At 40.9% G+C, this 22,442-nt stretch overlaps 1 long non-coding RNA gene across 2 annotated transcripts; it reads left to right on the top strand.

The window, feature by feature from the left end:
- The first annotated feature begins 9,416 nt into the window (after positions 1 to 9,416).
- On the top strand, positions 9,417 to 13,232 carry LOC145790135 (uncharacterized). 2 transcript variants are annotated; one of them, XR_014328784.1, is made up of 3 exons: positions 9,417 to 10,788; positions 11,868 to 11,976; positions 12,925 to 13,232. It is a non-coding gene; the product is annotated as an uncharacterized LOC145790135 (long non-coding RNA). The 2 variants fall into 2 exon arrangements; XR_014328785.1 differs by lacking the exon at positions 9,417 to 10,788 and adding an exon at positions 11,219 to 11,375.
- Positions 13,233 to 22,442: the final 9,210 nt, after the last annotated feature.

Below are 22,442 nucleotides of genomic sequence, written 5' to 3'. Positions count from 1 at the left end.
ATCTCCGGTGCAGTGTTATTTAGACTAGGGGTAACTTTCCAGTTGCTGGGATCCGGGGTTGTGCATCTCAGTGACAGATCTCAGGCGTGTCCAGTTCTGATCCATATCAAAAATGGTTCTGAAAAGTTTTAATAAAAGTTGATTTTGCTCAAATTAATCTTTTTACAACTTAGACCATTTTTGGACCAAGCGGAAAATTTTCAGTACCCACAACTTTCAATTTTATTGATTTCAATACAGAGTTCTCCTTCTCTTGCAAACAAATTGAAGTTGCTTTTGGTTACGTTCATAAAGAAAACTTAAAAATTCTGATTAAAGCAAACAAATCTGGGGCATAGTCAGGTGTTCCTGCGTCCCTTCCCAGAGCCAGTCGAAGCCTTTGATGCCAAGCTGGGCCCTATCTGTGCCTCTTCATTGAGCCAATCTATGCATTTATCAGAGAGGGTGCAACTGAAAGTGGGAGTGGGGGCCAGAAGCTCTCTCGTCCTCCATGCCGTGGCATACCGAGCTAGCTGTGCGTCTCAGACTGGAAATACAGCTGGGTACTCCATCCCCTCTGTCGGGCAAATCTGATCATGGCCGAACTGGCACTGGAACCGAAAAGGAAAGTAGAACACGCAGTGTGTCAGGGCAATCAACTGAATCCCGGCCTGCCGGGACATGCTGTAACTCATTGCCGATAAATTGAGCCAAGGACAACGCCACGCAATACGGTCTGCGGACAAACTGCACATCCAGTCGAACCACCATCCCTCATCAAGGGCATCGACTAGACGTCGCAAGAAGAAGTAGCCGTGAGCTGAGTATGCTGGGCAAGAGTCTACATCCTGCAACTTGTCCATCAACCTGACTTGGGGAGGGATTGAAAATGAAAGAATAAAGAATAGAGAGGTGTACGTTGAGAGAAAAGTGAGAAAAGGGTTTTGAGAGAAAAATCAAGCCTGAAGGCCGAGTGATGTGAGCAATATATATGTGAGGAAGGGTGGGAACATTACCTGTAGCAGTAGTGGACTCCCCGCAAATCTGGTCATTTCCCGGCAATGGAAAGCATCCAATCCTATCAACGTCTCGGCCAATGTCATGGCAATACAGCTCTTGCCCTCTTTCAAGGCTTGGGCAACTTCGATCAAACGAATGCTAGACCCTCCCGAGCCTGGGGCAAGCAAGAAATGGGACAGCATGCACAAGCAGAGCGCATGTCACCGAAAGCCCTGCCAATGATGGTCACCACGGTCACCAGCATTGGAAAACCGACGAATCCACCTCGGAATGTCTAGCATTCCATCACAAATCAATGACCGAGCATCACGCATAGTGAGCCCACATATTCGTCCTAAGGCTTGGGCGTGGCCGAAGCGAGCTAGGGCAAGATTTCTTCGTTGCGCTCGGATTCCATCAAAGCTTGGAAATCTTCGAAGGTAGGACACATCTCTTGCCCGCCAACACTAAAGACATGTGTTACCGGGTTCCAAAACCTCGCCGCGGCATGGAGAAACGGAAGGTGCAATGGAGTGCGACTCAGTGTGAATAGTGCATTTATGCCAAAGCCTCGGAAGTTTAACTTTTCCGAGCCGTCTAAGGTAGCAATCCAAGTTATGAGATTTTGGATGAGAAATGCCTCCATTTTGAGGTAAAACTGAGATGGAATGAGAGAACCACGAAGCTGGAACATTTATGGAGGATAAGGCACTGTTTGGGGGACAAGTGTCAAAAATCTAGAGGTCATCATGCCAACTGGTCGGCCGACCACTTTTTCTGGTCGGCTAGCCACTTTTGGTGGTCGACCATAGAGAAAAACTGGTTTTTGGCCTTTCCCTTGTCTCTTGAAGAGAGCTCCTAGCCTTTCCATGTGTTGGGAGTGTTGAAGGTCCGACTTCACCTCTGTTTCGGATGCGTTTCGTCGCCCCGTTTGTCTAAACTATATCTGCTTATCGAGTTATTAAGTTTTGTTTATCGAGTTGTTAAGTTTTGCTTATCGAGTTATTGAGTTTTGTTTATCGAGTTGTTAAGTTTTACTGAGTTGTCGAGTTTTGTTCATCAAATTGTTGCTCTTTGTTTATCAATAATTGTTGAAGTTTGCTTATCGAGTTATAAACTTGCTAAGGCTTTGTTGTTTCTTAGTGAGTTAAGCTGTTTAGTTTGCTATGTTGGCTCATTACCTGACTTGTTGATGTATGATGCTCCATTTCCATTCAATCTCATTTTTTGCAAAATGATGCAATGCGATGCTAAGAATGCAAAATACAACACTTTTTGAACAAAAAGCTATTTCATTCCATCATAGCTCCTTTTGTTACAACATTTTACAACGGGGTACAAGTTTTAAAGAAAATAAAACTGCCTAAAGCTGATGTGCTACAACTGCTAGTAAAACAAAAAAAGAAAATAAAGCAAGAACATCTGTATCAGTGTTGTCAGGCTCAAGATCGGGAGGCTCTCTTCATCCTCTTCGGCTGAGCAGCCTCTGCACCACCTCCACTAGCACCATCATCCGAATCAGAGCTGCCGTCCTCAGAAGCCTCCCCGGCATCACCTCCACTCTCAGAACCAGAGCCAAAGTCCTCCTCTCTACCTGCAGATGTCTCCGACTGAGGATGCATAGACTCCTTTTCCTCGCTGGACTCCTCATCATCTCTGATAGGCGCTCTACGCCTGCCTCAGCGGCGAGTCGAGCCCCCTCTCCCAGCTCCTCGAGAAGGACTGGATGGCCCAGCCTGTAGCGGTGGCATCTAAAAAACAAACAACAACAAAAGAGGGCAATTTGAATACATCAGCCAAAGTACGTACATCAGATGCAGATGCTGGAATGTTGCGTAGAGTGTGTGCTTGTAGATGTAGTATGTGAATGTGGTGTGTCAGATGTGCTCTACACATGCAGTCAACCAATGTAATGGAATGTTCAATTTCAGTATGTCATCAGAAGTATGATAAATGCAAAGAAATTGAAAAGTACCGAGATGCCGGCGATGAACAACTGCGTCCCTCTCCGCAGGACCATGCTCTCTAGTGAGGCCACCACTCCGAGTAACCCCTCGCAATACTCTCTGGGAGGCTGCAGATGTAAGTGCAAGTCATCAGTGAATGAATGAATGTCTAAATATCTGAGTGATAAATCAAAACTATAAAGCATACCGATGGTGAGTCAGGGTCACTGACGTATCAATGATCAGGCAATGAAAGCTCCAATGGAATCGGGTAGTATGTCCCATACCGCCAGCCTGTCAGCTCGGTCGGAAGATCTGGCCACCCAGCATACTGATATGTCGGGGGGATCTCTCTAGCCCCACCCCTCGATGTTCCGGCTCCGCTGGTCGAAGGAATGTCTCTAGCTCAAGTGCGACTCGAGGAAGTCACGTCAACAGCCCTTCTCCGGGGGACACGGACATCTGACAGCAGAGGCATTAAGTATGTATGGCGATAGGTCGCGTAATCTCCTTCCTCCAGCAACAGAACTGCGTCAGTACCCAACATAAGCTCCTCGACCTCCTGGGGAGTGAGTATCTCAGTGGATCGCATGTCATCTGGAGGTGCTAAAGGGATACCTTGATCAGGGTTGCCCATTGTCTGATGCATGAAGCGATCCCCCAGGAACCAGGCCCTGCCAACTGGCCCCTCAAATAAAGTCCTGTATCAAGAAGAGGCCCACGCCCCAGGGAATCGGTACCAGGCATCTCCTGGCAAAGGTGCCCAGGGCTGCCAAGAGATCTGCGGATAATAAGTGCATAAACTGATTAGATGTTGTAAATATGCAAGATGAACCAAAGTTGAAAACATGACGAACTGAGAGTTTTGGATTACCTCCGTCGGTCGTACAGTATCGAAGAACTGGCGGAGATAGGGCAAAGTCTACTGAGTCCTCGGTCGACACCGACCCTCAAATCTGTGAGAGTAGGGGATCTTAAGAGGTGCCTCCGCCTCGAGCTCAGGGGCCAGCGTCGGGAAGTATGCATAAACCCATAGCTGTTAAAGGCAAGACAGCGGCTATCAAAACACAAAATATACTGAAAATACTAAATACCGAGTGCAGAATGTGGATGCGAAAAATACAAAATGCTGAGTACGGAATGCAGAGTACATAATGTAATGTGTGCCGTGTGTATAGTGTACAAATAATGAAAAGCGGAAATGTAAATCAAGAGGGAAGAATGTACCTCCCAGGCTCTCCAGTAGCCACCCACTATTTTCCCTCGCAAGTGGGAGGTCGCGCTCATATAACAGTAAAGGGTAGCAAGGCCGACGCCACCCCAATCATACTGGTTGACCTGTGATAGGTGTACCAAAGCACTGAGCAGATAAAGTCCAACTGTGTTCCCTCTGTCGGAGAACAGAGCGGTCCTGATGAGGAACATCAAAAAACCCCGGGCATACTGCTCTATCTCCTCGACGGTCTCAAGCATAGTCCCCTTGAACCGCATAGAGAACCAGGTGTATCTGACTCTACCTGGCGATCTGTCTATTGGCAGGCGGGCTCCCAGCAAATAAATCCAAGTCGCCTCCCACTCACCCATGTCTGCGTCATAAGGGACCGGTCGGCCGACCACGTCAAGTCCCGTCAACATAGAAAAGTCATACGGGGTCATCGTCATGTCCCCAGTAGCTGAAAAGTGGAATGAGTTGGTGGTGTGCCACCATCTCTCCACAAGCGCCTCCATGAGGGTCCTACTCGCCGGGTAACGTGAAATCCCTGCGCGGAAAGGTCCAAATCCTGCCTCGTCCACAATGTGGCGTACAACATTTGAGAGCTTCGCATACCACTCCCTAGCAAGGATCGACCCATAGCCCTGTGTGGAACGGGAAGATACCTGCATTCGGAATGAACAGATGTGTTCAATTTCAGAATAAAATGTATGAGCTGCGTGCAAATGAAGTAAATGAACTGTGTGTTCAAAAATGAAGTAAATAAGCTGTGCGTTTAGAAATGGAGTAAATGGGCTGTGTGTTCAGAATTGAAAGGTTTGAGCTGCGTGCAAACAAAAATGTATGGGCTATGTGTTCAGGGTTGAAAGGTCTGAGCTGTGTGCAAATGAAATGTGTGAGCTGTGTGTTCAGCTGCGTGCAAATGAAATGTGTGAGTTGTGCGTTCAAACAGAAAAGTAAGCTGCGTACCCGGAAAAGAGCTGTGTGCCTGAAAACAAGCTGTGTGCCCAAAAACGAGCTGTGTGCCCGGGAAAAAGCTATGTGCCTGAAAATCTACTGTGTGCCTGAAAACGAGCTGTGTGCCCGAGAATGAGCTGCGTGCCTGAAAATGAGCTGTGTGCCCGAAAAACGAGCTGTGTGCCAGAAAAATGAGCTGTGTGCCAGAAGAACGAGCTGTGTGCCAGAAAAATGAGTTGTGAGCCAGAAGAACGAGCTGTGCACCCGAAGAACGAGCTGTGTGCTAGAAAAATGAGTTGTGTGCCCGAAAATGTGTTGTGTGCCTGAAAATGAGCTGCATGCCCAAAAATGTGCTGTGTGCCCGAGATAAACTGTGTGGTCAGGATGAACCATGTGTTGTGTTGTGAGTTGCGTGCCCAAATAGACAGAAAACTATGTTGTGAGCCACGTGCTAAAATGACCAGAGTATTTCTATGTATGATCTGTGTGCCAAATAGACCAGGTGATGTGTGAAGATGTTCGGAACGAACAGATAAAATACATAGCGAAAGCATGAAATGTGCAAGAAATACCGAATACATTGCAGAGAACGTGGAAGTAAGGTACGTACCTCTCGCGCCTGGTAGGATAAATGAGACGCTGGCTCCCGTACACTACAAGAAATTGCACTTTTGGCGACGACGTCAATTTTTCATCGCCAAAAGTATATTTTTGGCTACACAGTGATCAATTTCGTTGGTAAAAGTATACCTTTACCGACGCAATTTGTTGCCGTCGCTAAAAAGGCATAACATTATTTTAGCGCCAAATTTTTTGGTTGGCCCCAAAATTTCAAAACTTTTACCTACGAGACTTATGTTTTAGCAACACAATGAGCGTTGCTATTAGTGTGCTTACTTTTGGCGACGACAAGTTGGTGTGGGCAAAGAGTTAACCATTGAGCGACGATAACACTATTCGTCAGTAAAAGTTTTGCTAGTGGAATGATGTGATTTACTGATTTGTGTTTTTTATTATAATTTTTGAAAGAGTTTTAAATATTTTAGTTACTGAATTGTAAAATTAAAATGATCATTGAATTAGATCACAAAATGTACCCATTGAGCGCAAACGCACTCTTAAGTTGAGATGACTAATTTGAGATAATTTAAACTTTTTCAAAGAATATGGTTAGATTATCAATTTCAATACGTTTGTTTTTATTTTCAGAAACTAGTTTCAAATTTTTTTTCCTGAAAAACTAAAAAAAAAAATTGGGTGAAAAGAAAAACTTATTATTTTTGTATACTTTTATCTTTTAGGTTATAAATACATTTTAAAATTTTAAAAATATAATTTTGATTTTTATTGCTTTCAAATTATTTTTAATTTTTTCAAAAAAAAAACAAATCTAAAACTTTTTTTTTTTATTTTTTTAATGTTTTAGGTCATAAATACTTTTTAAAATTTTAAAAATATAATTTTGATTTTTATTGCTCTGAAATTATTTTTAATTTTTTTTTTAAAAAAACAAATCTAAAATTTGTTTTGAATATTTTATTTTATTTTGTTTTATTTATTTTTTTGGGGTAGAGCAGGTGCTGATCGGCAGTGGACAATTCCCTCTTAAAATTCCTTCCTTTTTTTTTCCCTCATCAAATCTCCCCAAATCAATCTCCACGATTTCACTCTTGCACATCCTTATCTTAGAATTCGTAGTTCTCTCTCCCTCACAATTTCACTCTTGATCGTAGGGTTTGTGCCATTTGTTGCTGCCGTGCGAGATCGGTGCTTCAGTCTGCCCTTACTAGTTTGTTCCCTTTTGCTTTGTATCTCAATGCCCCTACTTCTCTCTCTCAATTTCTTAAATGAATCTATGTTTGTCTATTTTCACTTCTTCTACTACTGGCTTGTGGAGATTTTGGGGTTCTCTGCAAAATGGCTTGCTGGCCCTCCAGCCAACAAAAAAAAAAAGCATAGAGTTATTGGCAGGTGGTTCTTTTTACCATATTTCTGTGTTTAGATTTTGAATTTGAGGATAGATACAATAATGTGATCAAGAAAAGTAACACCAATGACTCACTTAATTATTTGTTGGATTAATTTGATACATATAATTTAAGATATTCATGAATCGAGTTTTGGGAGTCTGACCTCTAGTGCATATATTAACCATCCATTTAGTCAAGTTATGTTAACACCAATTTAAAATGCAGTACCTATGGACTATTGATCCTTCGCATGCATTCCTGGTTCAATTCCTTATGGGTAATTTAACTAAATTTGACTTGAATTAGTTGAATAATTTTTTTTCTTCTTGTCCAATTCGTTATGTCTAATTGATGCATATGAACACAGACCCATGTAAGATTTTGCAATTTGCAGGGGGATATACTTAATGATTTATTTGGATTTTGAAGATTATTAGTAGTCCATAAATCCTGGATACAAAATGAAGTTATTTTATTTTATTTTTTTTACTATTAAGTTTCTCAAGCATGTGGTGGAAAGAACTTATATGTTATTTTATTTTATTTTCATAATTTTTTCTCCTTCCCATAATATTTGAAGAGTATATCAGGTTCTCCAGAACTGTTGAACTAATCTTTGCCAGTGACATGGAAAAGGAAGGTTCAAATTGGCAGTGAGGAAACAAAAGAAAAAAATATGATAAAAATTAGTGAGAAAACAAGTGATGAGTGGTATCCTAGTATGGTGTCCAGTACAAGAAGAAAAAAAAAAAGGGTGCGAAAACTGAGAAAACAAGTGGACAAAAAAAAAAGAAGAGAAAAATAAAAATATGATGGATGGTATCTTATCATGGTGTTTAGTAGCTTAATTTAGTCCTTGTGGAAAGTACTCATCTTCGAGTCAACTCTTCCCTAATTTTGTTTAACAAATTACCTTAAAAAATACGATAAACAAGCATGTGAGAAGGGATTGTAATAAAGATTAAAGACCATGAAATCCCAGAACAGTTGGATAAGTGATTACTTAGCTATGAAGCACCATACACTTCAACAAATGGGTATATACTTTTGGTTTTGGGGCTTATTGCTGGTTAAGATTATTTTTGCTAGGTATACCCATTTGTTGCTTCATCATATAGAAATAGTAGAAATGGAGATAAAGAAGAAAATTGTGCTGTAATAATGTAATTGACTTCTTTACAATGTTTTTGACATAAAAGACACCATAGTTGTAAGTTTCTCTGCAAGGAATTGTTAATCTTTATCTATCACATTGTTATTGCCATCAGACAACATATATTTTTTTTTATTTTGTTGTTTTCTGGAATTTATGAAGAACACCCAATTTGAAAATTAATGAGATATTGCATTGATATTTGGAGAGAAGAATTGGGAACTAAAATTTTGCTTATAAGTGGATTTAAACAAGCAAAACAATAAAATGCAAGAGTAGAACCAGAGTTTGTATTGATGGAAGTCATTTTGACAGAGAAACTCTTAACAGTAGGATCAGTCCATGCACAATAGGACCACTGACATACAAAAACAGATTCTTTTATTATTTTCGTAAAATTCTGTAACAGCTTGCATTGTTACATTGGTTGGTTGCATTATAAAGAGTAAGGTTCATCTTTTTGTGCGGTACTTGAATGTTAATGATACGGTTTTAAATAGGGAAAATTACATATACCCCCTCGAGGTTTAGCAAAATTACAAATACCCCCCTGAGGATATACTATCTACTCTAAAAAATTGCAATCATGAATCATGATGCTTTATTGAGTTGACTTGTTATTTTCATAACACACAGTAGTGGACTTCATGTCTCCCAATATTCCCATGTGCCTATTATATTTGATACTTAGTGGTTGATGCTTATCTTCTTGGTTTGATTTAAAGTCCTATTATGGGGCTTTTGTGGTTAATATGAGGACTTTTCCTTGGAATGACATTTAAGTTGTTGGGGCTCCATCCAAGGTGACCTTTTTCTTTGGAATGCAGTCTATAAGAATATTCTTATGATTGCCAATCTTATTAGGAGGTTACGGATTATTGTAATTTCTCTCTCATTTGACTTTATGCATTGTAATGTTGCTGGGGTTTTGTAGGGGCTGATTTTGGCTTTGTTTGGAATGGAGTGGGTTTTCCATAGAGATGTGGTAGGGATCATGCTTGGATGATGGCGGAAGGGTGTGGAAGTGTATGCAGGAGATGACATTTGGCTCCTCTGTGTTTGCTGTGGCTTTTATGGAGGGAGGTAAAAATGAGGGTGTTTCAACGTGTAAAAAACCTGTGTGGGATTACGAGTTTTTGTGTGTGTGTGTGTGTGTGTGTGTGTGTGTGCGACTATTTTGTTTAGTTGATTGAGTGGGAAAGTTTTTCTAACCTTGATCAATTTTGTAGATTTTGTGAATTTTCTTTACTTGTGTAAGAATTTAGCAGTTTTTCCTTTGTTTTTTTTTTGTTTTTTCTTTTTTGGGGGCGGGTTTGTTTTTTTGTTGTCTTTTATATCTATATGTCTACGATTATCATAGTTTAACCTTTCTAAACATGGCCAGTATCCCCTTTATTCTTATATTTAATACAACTTGCTTTACCTATCGTCATACAAAGGGGCCAGGTATTGTTGCGTGAACCTACTTGTCAACTTTATCTGGGGTTGCGGACTTCAAATGTTATCATGATTCATGAGTATAAATACTAAATCAACCCTTGCCATTGTTAAGAGTGATTGGTCTGTACACCCAGTTGTACTAATTTTTTCATCACCTTAGACGAATAACCAAAGACCTGGTATGGGTCAACCAAACAGTAAACAATCATATCAAGGAGTATGATAATTTATGTTATTTGTTTAGAGGGGTAATGGTCGAACACGAGTTCATCTTACTAACACTTTACAGTATAATTAACTTGTCTACACTTGTTTGCATATTTAATGATGCGAACTTTTACAGTAGTGTTTGTTAGTTTATTTTTCTATCTCGAAACTCTATTTGACTTTTTGTGAACCATGTTTGCTTTTTTGGTAGGTTCATCACACTGCTACTTATTTGCTACAAGTTGCACTTAAAATCAAATCAACCCATGAAAGGTTGAGTTAGTGGGAGGGAGCTCCAATGGAGAACAAGTGTGGGTGTTGGGCAGTTTTCAGGAAGAGTGTTAGAAGTACTTGCGAGCCTTCTGCTTCCAAAGACACTCCCAATACTATTCCTAGAACTAGTCTTGTTTATGATGCAAGTAATCATATGTAATTATATATATGTATGTATGTATACCTATGCAGATTCATTCACATATTGCAGGCATTTGGTGTTGCTCCGATTCTCAATTTTCTTCTGTTATTTTCAATTTTTACATGTTGGGTTTTTGCTAGTTGTTTGAACCAATAATTGATCCAATTCTTCTGGTGAGTACTCCATGTGTTTGTAGAAATGGTCAAAGCTATTTTCATTGTTCTGTTATGATATTTACTTCTTCTTTCTCCTTTTCCACTCTCTCTCTCTCTCTGTCTCTGATATCCTAACCAATCCAACAAAGCATTCTTGAAACCGTTATTAACGAATATATCAAGTCTTTTGCTTTACTGAAACTACTATTAAAAAGGATTTTTTTCCACAGGAGTATAATGTAAAGCTTTCAGATTTTGGTCTGGTAAAAGCCGGGCCCCAAGGAGACAAAACGCATGTTTCTACAAGGGTTGTTGGAACATATGGCTATGCTGCTCCAGAATATGTAATGACAGGTACAAAGTCATAACTATTTTAGATAACTTGAGCTAATTGATTCCTGAGATGGATCTTTTGTGACAAATCTACTTTATGTCAGAACAAGATTATATTTGAGTAGAAAAATACAATAGGATCAACAAGGGTGCAAATAAAAAATGTGCATCTAAGGTTTTAGTAGCAGTATTGGGAGATGAATCAGTATTGATCGCCGTCTAGCTATGTTAAGAGTCTTGAGTGAAACAAAACAAGAATTAGTTTGAATTTTAGCTCAGGTCATAGAGGAGCAGCATCCACAAAGTAACCACACTATCTTATTATTACCAAGTATTATCTGACATTCTAAGTTTTAGTCTTGTTACGACTAGATGAATTTATCATCAATTACAGGTATTTTTCGAAGGCTGGATATTCTGTTATCTTTCCGTTATCTTTTTTACCCTTTTTTTTTTGGTCCCCGAGAATGTCTTCTATACATTTCTGCTAGAGTAGTCGAGACTGTAGGGCTAGTTATGCAGGGGTTCCTTCCAGCCTTTTTGTAGATCTCTTCCGGAAGATCCATTGGTTGAATGTTTTGAGGTCAGCGAGGAGCTTAATATTCAAGGTCTGTTGTTTCTGAATCTCTTGGCTAAGATAATTCGTATGTAGTTTTCTGTTTGGCAAGTATGACATGTTCACAAAAAAACACCAAACATGCAACATCATGACACAAGAGCAATATAACTCATCATGCAGGCCTGTCCCATAACATATAACATAACTCTAATGCTTGATGTCTTTTTTCTGATCAACAATGAAAGAAAAAAAACAAATCCACAATATCTTTCATGGATGGTTAACAATCTCAATATTTTAATTGTGCATTACTCGGGTATTTTATTGTAGGAATGAATATATATATATATATATTTTTTCTTTTCTTTCCCCACTAGCAGATGGTGAGGGAAGGAGGTCAATGTTTCTGATCTTGTTTACTGGCACCTTCATTATAGAAGCATTTTGTTGACTTTCTCACGACTAATTTAATGATTTGAGTGTAATAAATTTTCCACTAATGGTTCTGAGTGAAATGATTCAACTTTGTTTCATATTTCAGTGCACCAGTCACATTCTAAAGCAGTGAAGAGAGCCATCAGTGAACATTGTGGTGTATGGACAATCTCAATGCTTAGTTACTTTTACTTTTTCCAGCGCATTGGTATAAGGTTAGCTTGGTAAACATTGTGGTGTACTTGAATTGAGTGTTTTTATATAACTTACTCTCCTAGTGTAAACATGACAACCAGTGAATTAGTTTGAATTTTTACTTAACTTCTGTTAACCTGATGGATTAAATGTTACTAAGAATTGTATAGTTTTGAGGGCTTTTTGAACAATTGATGGATGACAAACATGGTGACGGAAATTCCTATTGTTCTTAGATCCTGCTATTCTGATTAGGCAGGTTTCATGATACTTCTCAGCTCCACTTGGTGAATTTCTTTTAAAAACTCCCTAGTTTCCAATTAAAGGCTTGTTTTGATTCAGTATTAGTTCTCACAATAATTTGTTACCTATATATGGTTAAGCATTCTATCGGTTGAATTATTGGATAGTGGCCAATATGAGGACCGATATAGTTCAATGTCATTTGTTTTTCTGCCTATCATGGGCACTAGATCTCTAATACACCTCAGATGATATGAGTGCAATACTTGCTGTGAAACTAAGGAAGACAATGGGTCTCATAATGTGGGTGAAGTTGCACTTGTTAGGCATGCATGTTGAAGGGAAGGTAACAACTAGTATGTTCTTATTTTTAGACTAGACTGTGGTGTATTCATTTGACCTTCAAACATATTTAGGGGGATGTTCAATTCTCAAAATGTAACTTTTTACATTAGCAGTAGAGGATTTAGAAAAGGATAGATCTTGGTATTCTTCTCTCTCTCTCTCTCTCTCTCTCTCTCTCATTTTTTTGGGGTTGGATGAGCATAGTTCATAGTTTCTTTTGCTATTGCAACAAATTACTTTATTTGTGCAAGTTTCTTTGAAAATTGAACGTTCTGGTGTTGTTGCCTCTTATTACATGAGTTTGATAATTCTATGTTGTCATTTCTTTCTTTTCTAGATGCTTGAAGGTTTTCTAATCTTTCAATTATTTCATATGTTAGAAAACCCGTCCTGTGTGTATGAGGAGGAGCCAGTTGTTGCTTATGCCTTGGTGGAAGTTATCTCAGCAGCTGACCTCAAGCCTTCAGATTTAAATGGTTGGCTTAAGCTACAACATTTACCTTTATAAACCATAGCAAATATTCCAAGTATATGCATAATAACTGGAAGTCTGGAACTGTTTTTCAGGATTGGCTGATTCATATGTAAAACTTGGTCCTTACAGATTGAGGACTGACAGAAAGTGAACCAACATTTAGACAGAAACTAATTGTCGTCTCCAAATTTGATAATCGGCTCAAGGTACAAGTGCATAACTTTTCTTTAGTGGTTTTGTGGAGGTTGGGATACACACATTTAATGACTGATGTTTTGCAATACATAGCTTTGCGATTGGTCTTTTTAAAATTTTACAGCATTTGTCTTGATCTTAAAAGTTATGCCATCAAGCAATAGAAAGGCATGAATTCTCCACGGACAGCCCTGGCTACCGCAGTGAGCAGAAATCCTTGTTCTCTCATTCTTCTCCCGTACAAGCTGAAACCCTTCTTGAGCAACATAGTCCCGTAAGGCATCTCTAAACATGTCAATACTAGGAAATAGCATGCCAACCTCGTACTGTCTTTTCTTACCCTTACCCTTTCCCTTACCCTTACCAATAGATTGAGATCCATCACTATTATCAGATTCAGAATCTGATAACATATCATCACTTCCACAATTATCATCAGACAATGATTGACAATTATTGTGGCTATCATCATCAATACTTTGTTCATACATGGGAATCCCTTCTTGAGCAACATAGTCCTAGTAAAATGACAATTCCAATGGTTGAAGTCTTATCATATAGGGTGTTTCGACTCCATTCATGAGATTGTCTCAAATATAAAATGGGTGAGTCAAAATCTTTAAGGTGTGGAAATGGTTGGTGATTATTAAAGCTTGTTTGGTGGATACTTTTGGGCCATGATGCCGTGTTGCGTTGAATCTGGTGCTGATTGTCTCTGTTCTGTGTGCTCTACCTCTGATGCAGCTTTTGATTGCTGCGATCTGTTTGTCTTGATTTCTAATTTGGTTGAGTTGTTTTGTTGCTGGTTTTGTTTGATTTGTTTTCTGACTGTTCTGGTAAATGAGGTAAACTGCTGCATCAATTCTGATTTGGTTATATGATTTTGCTTGGGTTGCTGAATTGAAATGATTTTTTGAACTGGTGATGATTTGTGTTGAATCAGTTTGCTGATCTGCTTTACTAATCTGCTATTCTTCTGGTGCTGCTGTGATGTTGCTGCTGTTGCTGAGATGTTGTGGTGATGCTGCTGTGATGGTGTTTGTTACGATGAGGTGCTACTGTGTTGTTGTTGGATGTTTGCTGGTGTTGTTGATGTTTGGAAGGGTGCAGGACTTTTTGTCCAATCTATAATAGATCAAGTTTTCATTAATGGGGGTTGTCATTAGGTGTAAGTTCGGGCTACTGCTGGTGTTTTGGCTGGAAGGGTATGGAGCAGGTATGGAGGGGGTATTCTGTGTGATTTCATATCAATGTTATTAGTTTGTTATAGTGGTGCCTGGGGGATGCCTCTTGTAAATCTGTAAATCTTTTAAAAAATTATAAATGAGTTTCAATTATTTTTGCGACTGCAAATTTGTCGTTGTTAAAAAGTAAAGCTTTCTCCACAAATAACTTGTCGATAAATGTGTAGCCAAAAGTTTATTTTTTCCCACTCATATTGTGTTGCTAAAAGTGTATTTTTTGCCAATGCCAATTTGTCGTTCCCAAAATTAAAGCTTTATCGACAACCAAATCGTTGGCTAATGGAAACATTTACCAACATAAATGTGTCGCTAAAAGTTACTTTTCCCTCACTCATATTGTGTTGGTAGAAGTGTGTTTTTTGCCAATGCCAATTTGTCGTTGCCAAAAGTAAAGCTTTAGCAACAAACAAATCGTCGGCAAATGGCAACATTTACCGACGTAAATGTGTCGTCAAAAGTTTACTTTTGCCGACGCATATATTGTTGCTAAAAGTATATTTTTGCCCATGCAAATTTGTGTTGCGAAAAGTGCCACACAATCATCATATTTGAATGACTTTTACCAACGCAAGGTAAATTGCCGACGATGGATAGAGGCTTTTAGTGACGACTATGTTCGTCGCTAAAGGCATTACTTTTACCAACGCAATGATAATTTCGTCGGCAAAAACTTTTGCCAACTCACTTTTGCCTACGGGTTGCCAACGTAGCTTTGTGTGTCGGCAAAACTCTTTGCCAACGAATTTTCCCTTTTAGCAACATATTTTGTTGCGTTGCAAAAAATGCAATTTCTTGTAGTGGTAGCAGTAGGTCCACGGGTGCTCGCCGCTCGAAGTCGGTGAAGTGATAAAAGGTGGTAAGAGGTAGGACGTGCTCCTGAGGGTGGTATCTCTCCGGGTCGAAAGGCCGAATCCTCGGAGGCAGTGACATGATGTCCGGCTCATCCTTGGCATGTGGAGAACCTCCCCCATGATGGAAATGATCCGCCATCCAAAGAAATCTGCGAAAATGAGCAAAATGAGCCAAAATCGCAAAAAGTCAACTCTCGGGAAAGGAAAAAGTCAACAAAAGTCAACTCCTGAGAAAAATGTGTCAAACTTCGAGACAAACATAGCTCAAGTGGTGAAAATGGAGAAAGAAGCTCCGAAATCAAATTTTCATCGGTTCAAAGTGAAGAAAATCGAAAGTTTTCGCGAAATAACTTCGCGTGGGGCGTTGGAAAACGCATATAAAGTGCAGATTTGAGGGGGAAAATGGTCTAGGGAGCAAGAGGAGCTGATTTCAACAATGGGTGTGTGAGGAAAAGTGTTTTGGTGTTGAGTTCTTAAAGATCCGAACCTAAAAGGACAAAACTACCCCAATTTTTGTAAACTGGTCGGCCGACTAGTTTTTCTGGCTAGCCGACCACCTTGTGAGCAAAAATTGGTCGGTGGCCATTCTAGGTGGTCGCCCATCGCCCCTGGTTGGTCTCCAAGGTCCCTTGGTTCTTCCTGTGTATTTTGGTGATGATTGGAGTCCTCGGCTCTCGAGAAAGTACAAGAAAAGTGCACTTTTTGGCGCGAGATGTCTCTGCGGAAACTTCAATTCAAGTCTTCGACGTGTGGCTCGTCGTTACTCGCCAAGAGCAAGGTGTATCCTTTTTGAGTACGTTGCGACCCCTCCGAGAGGTAAATCATAGGTCACGTTTGAGTTGGTCTCTTTAAGGCTCGTACTTCTTTACTCAGCATTTTGTTTCGAGCATGCTTTTGAAGTTGTATTGTTATGCACACCACTTGCATTGTTGTGCACGTTCCACTGGTATTGTCATGCACCCATACTTCACTTACGTCATCATGCATGTTTCGCTTGCATTGCTATGCACTTTTCCATAGGCATTATACATATCCGCATTCGATATAGCGTTGAACATATGTTGCTAACTATGTTGTACCTGTTACGTTTCTCTTTTTTGCAGTCACAATATTGTATGTATAGTTCTTTCGAGGCTGGTGCGACTAGACGATATTGTATGTACGGATCATTTGAAGCTGGTGCGACCAGATGAACCGGACGGTATTGTATTGTCCGTGTGAGACGTAGCGAGAATTATACAATTCTCTCACATCCTTTCTGCATGCGATGTAGTTTGGTCTGTATTCGCTTGCTCAAACTGTCGCATTCATTGTGTATGATTGCTTCGCTACAGCTGTCTTTGCATAATCATAAGTTATGTTCGGCTTCTTGCATTGTCACTTGCATTTTGACCCTACCCGCAGGCACATTTCTTTGTTATCTTGCCTCTTGGTCTAAGTCTTCGGCCTTGTCAAAAATGAGTCGTCTCTGGACTTTGACATTCACTCCCGTCACTTATGACTTTCGAGTTCTGTCAAAGAGGGGCAACTGTAGACACCCCATTTTTGACCGACCTTAAGACTCATACGTCATCGATTGAGCGCTCGGTGATCGCGCATGTTGTGCTCGTTTTGAGGTTTCGGAGTTCTTGGCCGAGAGCCTCACCTCCGGACCCCAGGACCCTTTGTGCTTTGACTCGGTCTGCGGACTAAGTTTTGTTTTCTCTTCCTGGAGGGAGGGAGAGGTCTTGTAGACCATCTCTTAATGGTCGTAGGCTACTTTTCGTGGTCGTAGGCCACTGTTCCCATTTGGAGACTAGTTTCCGATTTTTCAGAGCCGTCAGCCGTGCGCCTCGGCTGAGGATTGCTTAACATTCTCTGTTTGGCACGATTTTTGGAACACAGCTTGTTTCCTCTGTCCAGAGGGACACTGTGGTTCGAGAGACCACTTTTGTGGTCATACGGCACCTTTTGTGCTCGACATCCAGTTTTCGAGGCCCTCGGCCGCGCGCTTTGCCTCCCGAACTCTCGTTTTGCATCCGTGTTGGTTCATTTTTGGCATGAACCTTGTTTTCCTTGTTTGGGAAGTGGTACAAGGGTGGGAAACCAGCTTTCTCCTTGGAAACCACTTTTCTCCCCGCCAGCCGATTTTCTGGTCGGGAAATTGGTTTTCTTAGTCTTTGGGCCACATTTTCTGGTTTCCCACCCCACCATTGGCTTGCTTTCAATATGGAGACCACCTTTTTCCCTGGCCAACCACCTTTTGTCTAGGAGACCACTTGCGCTGGTCAGCCGACCAGGGAAAGTGGTCGGCCGACCACTTTTTTTGGTCGGCTGGTTTTCCTCTATCTTGTCAGGCTGTGTGGATGCCAGCTGTACTAGCTGGAGGGCACAGATTGTATCCTCCATACACGTGTATGGAGGGATTGCATCCATGTTTAGCTTCTCCAAGAAGCTTGAATTCTTTGCTTCTTCTATAAGAGAGGCTCTCCCTCTCCTTGAACCAGGTTCTGAAATTTGCTAAGGCAAAAATATATCTTTCTCTCTATATCTCTACATTTTGGGTTCAAAAGTGTGTTGTTCTTGACCTATTGCACCACACCTCATTGTCATACACCTCTACCATTGATCTAAGGTTCTTGGAGGGTATTTTCAGAGGTTGAAGAGCCGGTTTTTGGTCCCAAAACTTGCCGGTTTTGCTGAGCTTCAAGGGTAACTCATTTTCCCTCTTTTTAAGCTCTATTTTGATCATTCTCTTAGCCATACTTGCATGCATATTTAGGCTTTGTTGTCAACTAAAAAAAGCTTCATATTTAAGTGTTTTTCATGTTTTTTTAAGGCTCTTTTGGTGTTGAGGGTCATCTACCCTCTTGCATGCTCCATTTAGCCTTGTTTTGTGCCATGCCATGAGATCTTTGTGCTGATCTTTGCTTGGCCTTTTAGCCACTGAAATCTAGTGGATTTTTAGTGGTTGACATGTGGTTTTGAGGGCCTAAATCAGAGAGGGGAGACCCTTTCTCTTTTGGCCTTGTTTGTTTGCATTTTTAGCCCTTCAAATGAGTACATACTTTCATACTTTCAAGGCTTAGTTCAGTCCCTTTTTGGTGACTTTTGGGACCTACCTAGACTCTGTCTATGGCTGGTTTGGTCACCTTGTGTTTGCCTCTTGCATGTGTAGAATAATCCCTTTCATCGCTTATCAAAGTAGCACCTCATTCTTGCATGTATTGGTCATGTTTCAGTGGGTTTTTGGCCATCTTTTGGCATGCCATGATTCTATTTTTGGTTGGTTTGGTAGCCTCTCATATGCTTCATATGCTTGTAGTGTGAATCATGTTTACTAGCTTGAAATGCATGTTGTTTTGGTCCTCTATTCTAGCATATTTTGGCCATGATCCAAACTAATTTTGTTCATATTTTGGGCTGCCTTAGCTCTGTTTTGAGGCCTCTTGGTCGAATGATGCTTTCTATGCATGCTTGTAGTGTAATAGCCTTGCCTAGCTTTGAGTTTTTAAGGTCCCTTGCATGCCTAACTTGAGGTATTTGCATGTTTTGGCACTATGAGGAATGATATTTCAGAGCTTATTTCTTGGCCATATTCTCATGTTTGTCACTCTTTCAATGTGCTTGAGAGTTGCATCATTATGCCCCATTTGTGAGCCATTGCATGAGCTTCATTTTTGTGCCTTTCAAGCCATCATCTTAGTTCACTTTTGCCCCTATTTTGGCCTGCATAGGGTCTGTTTGGAGTTGGTTTGGCCATTTGAGCATTGCCTTGCATGCCTATAGTGTAATACACTTCACTAGTTTCGGTGCTTGAGCCATTCCACATGCATTGTGTGAATTGTTTACATCATTTGGAGTCATTTTGTATGCCATTTCAGAGTTGGAACATGTGTCCTTGCACTCCATATTTCATCCTTTTTCAATGCATTTGGAAAGTTGTGTTTTATGCCTCAGGATTGGGGCCATTGCATTGGGCATGTTTGCATGAGTTTTGGAGCCTTGTCTTCATCATCCATGGCCACTGATTTGGGTGTGGCTGAGGCCCATCCATTTTGGTTTAAGTCCATTTTGCATTGAGTATGCCATTATAGTTCATAGTGTTGAGTATGCCATGTTGTCGCATGATTGATCATTGCATTGTGCATGCCTTGTTCATCTCATTGTGTATGTTAGTTTCTATGGGCATTGTGTATGCTAAGTGTCATGTGCATTGAGTATGCCATTTTTAGTTCATAGCATTGTGTATGCTAGTTTATGTTTGAATGACTTAATTGCATTGCATTGAGATTACATGCTAGAGTCGCATTGGTGCATGCCATGTTATTGGTTGCATTCTGTTTGGGATAGGAGTTAGCCCGAACACGGGAAATGAGGGATGTCTCGTACTCAAAGTGACGAAGCGTGCCTCGATCCCCGGTCGCCGACATTCTTGACTACCCATGATGGAGTTGTTGGCTTTAGGTGTTAATATGTGCATTCATTTCACATTGAGTCGTGCAATCCGGCTCCTCGGCCATCATGCATCGAAATGCTTGATTGGTGGCCCGAGGGTCGAGGACTACACTCCATTGAGCTTATGCAATGATGGGGAGAGTGGTCGTGCACACATGTGTTGCAAATACTTTGTCGTGCATCTCTCTTTCCCTTTGTTGCAGAAAACCAGAAACCAGGAGAGGAAACTAGTCGGCCGACTAAATTTACTGGCAGGCCGACCTCTTTTTTTGGTTTCCACCACAAAAGGTGGTCGGCAGGTGGTCTCCCATGCCCATAAGCTGGTCGGCAGCCTTCCCACATATTCCCAGGGTGGAGTTTCATCTCTCTGGAGCTTTGTGCAAGTTTCTGAGATCAATTGCAAACAAACGCGAGTTGGGGCGTCGCGAAGGATTTTCGAACGAGGCAACTCGAGCATGCATGCATCCTTTGTCATCCAAAGCAGAGCTGAGGCAGCCTATTCCATTTGGCTTACGTGCTTATTTAAATTGCTTACTTAGTTAATTGGTTGATTAATTAGAGTTGTGTAATAATTAGCTGTAGCTTGTTATTCATTTCATGTGTAATAACTAGTTTAATTAGATAGCTTAGGTTAGCTAGTTGGTTTTGTGTTATTTATTCGGACCCTCCGTCGAGAAGGCGAATTTTGTAATAAACGTGCGTGTGTGTGATGCATGTCTTCTAACCCCACGTCTTTCTCCCTTTTATTTACCAGCTTACGATGGTTAGTTTGAGGGCATGTTTCAATTAGCATCCTTATGCTTCGCATGTTTGCATTCATTCATCTGTCTTGCATGCACCGGGCTTGGCGTATCATACTAACTGCATTGTATTTCAATTCCTATTTGAATACATGTATCAAATTGCATTTCACATGACATTTTAGAATAGCCGAGCCTATCTTAGTTGCATTTTGCATGTGTTGCATTAGGCATTCTCGACATAGCTAGGATCATGCATTGATTTCTAGCATAGCTGTTGTTTTGGCTCAGAGTACGCGGTAAGTGTTTATGCTTTAGCATCCTTGCATGTGTGTGAGTGACTGTCATGATAGCATGCTTGCCATGAGGCTAACTGCTAATGTGATATAACTGCCTGATTTCCTGTGGGTGAAGGTTGGATTACTTGAATTGGAACAATTCATTGATTGCAAGTTTTAAGCCCACTTGAGAGTGGCAAATCACCATATTTTCTAAGCCCACTTGAGGGTGGCAAAATCCACATTTTAGCCTACTTGCGAGTAGCAAACCCCATTAAAAAACAAACATGAGATGTTTTGTTCCAAATCAGGCGATCCAGTCTATACTTGTATGTTGTGCGCATCACATAGTAATTCTAGGCTAATAAACCGGAATAAGAACGCATGTGCTTTCAAAAACAAGATATCATGTTTAGTAGTGCCCGATCTTTGATCGGGCGAGCGGGGGTGCTCATTGCATGACCTTCTCCAATCGTACCCAAGTTCCCGAGACGAGGCAACTTTGGTGATGACGGACACGTGGCCTTAGGCACGAGTCAAGGTTTCCTAAATTCCCCCAAAATAAAATATTTAGGTGGCGACTCTGTATCTGGCAAAGCAGTCCATGTTTGGCACTTCTTTCAAAAAATTAGTTTTTCAAAACGATTTGCCAGATTTGGACTCTTTGGTGATTTATCAATCTTGTATTTCACTTTGCGAGATCAGATTAAGAACCGTGACATTTGAGTCCGAGCTGTAGTGAGCCCAATGGACAAAACGAGATTTTCCCGGGACGTTCAGGCGAGTCTACAGTTTCTGGCGACTCTGGTGGGGACGTTAGAGAACTTGACTCAAACTCATGATATCTTGTTTTGACTACACTTATGTGTCTCTTTGCATTGCATTTGCAATGGTGCGCCTAGGACACCATGTTTGCCATCTGCTATTCCTGAACGGTTTGCCGGAGGCTCGCTTTGAGAAACGTGCCATAAGGCTAACCGGTTACGGGCTTTGCCACGATGGGAACACAAACCCCGATTTTTACTAGGGCACCCTTTTTGACCATTCGACCTAGTGCATATTCGGAATCCATAATGACCATCCCAAACGAAGACAGGTTGCTTACCCGATTATAGGTTGTTTGAAACCGCTGTGTGCATAGCGAAACCCTAGCTCTTAACAAAATAGGACAAGGAAACCCTACCCCAACATAGGGGTGTTTTGGTTTGCACTTGTTTGTTATGTGCTGTTAGAGTGTGCCTCTACAGGTTGTGTATCAATTTGCAAGTTTGGGTATCAGGCCTGAGGGCATCAGTATATTGAGAATCAGTTGTATCCGCGGGTATCAGATTCAGATTTGGGGCAGTGGTTTGGAAACAATGATCAGTAGTTGAGAACAGTATATTCATCTTACAAATGCCAACTGTGTGTTGTGTTTATTTAAGCCGTTATGTTGTCCGTTTTTCTGGTTGTTTATTTCCTTATTATGCTTTATTTATCTTTTTGCTTGGTAGTTTAGCACAATTGCTACCGACCAAGCAGATATTCCCCAAGCACTTTGGACTAGAGGCCACAGACTTCATCGATCTGAGGATCTAATAGACGGACAATCATTGTTCTACTCTTTACCCCCGGTTGCTAGACGGAGCTCATTGAGGCACAGTGTATAGGTACCGCGGTTCCCAGATCAGTGGTCCCT

Source organism: Camellia sinensis, chromosome 5, assembly GCF_055761805.1.
Source record: "Camellia sinensis isolate YWXY chromosome 5, ASM5576180v1, whole genome shotgun sequence".
Lineage (NCBI taxonomy): Eukaryota > Viridiplantae > Streptophyta > Magnoliopsida > Ericales > Theaceae > Camellia > Camellia sinensis.
This window is presented reverse-complemented; position numbering and strand designations above follow the sequence as displayed.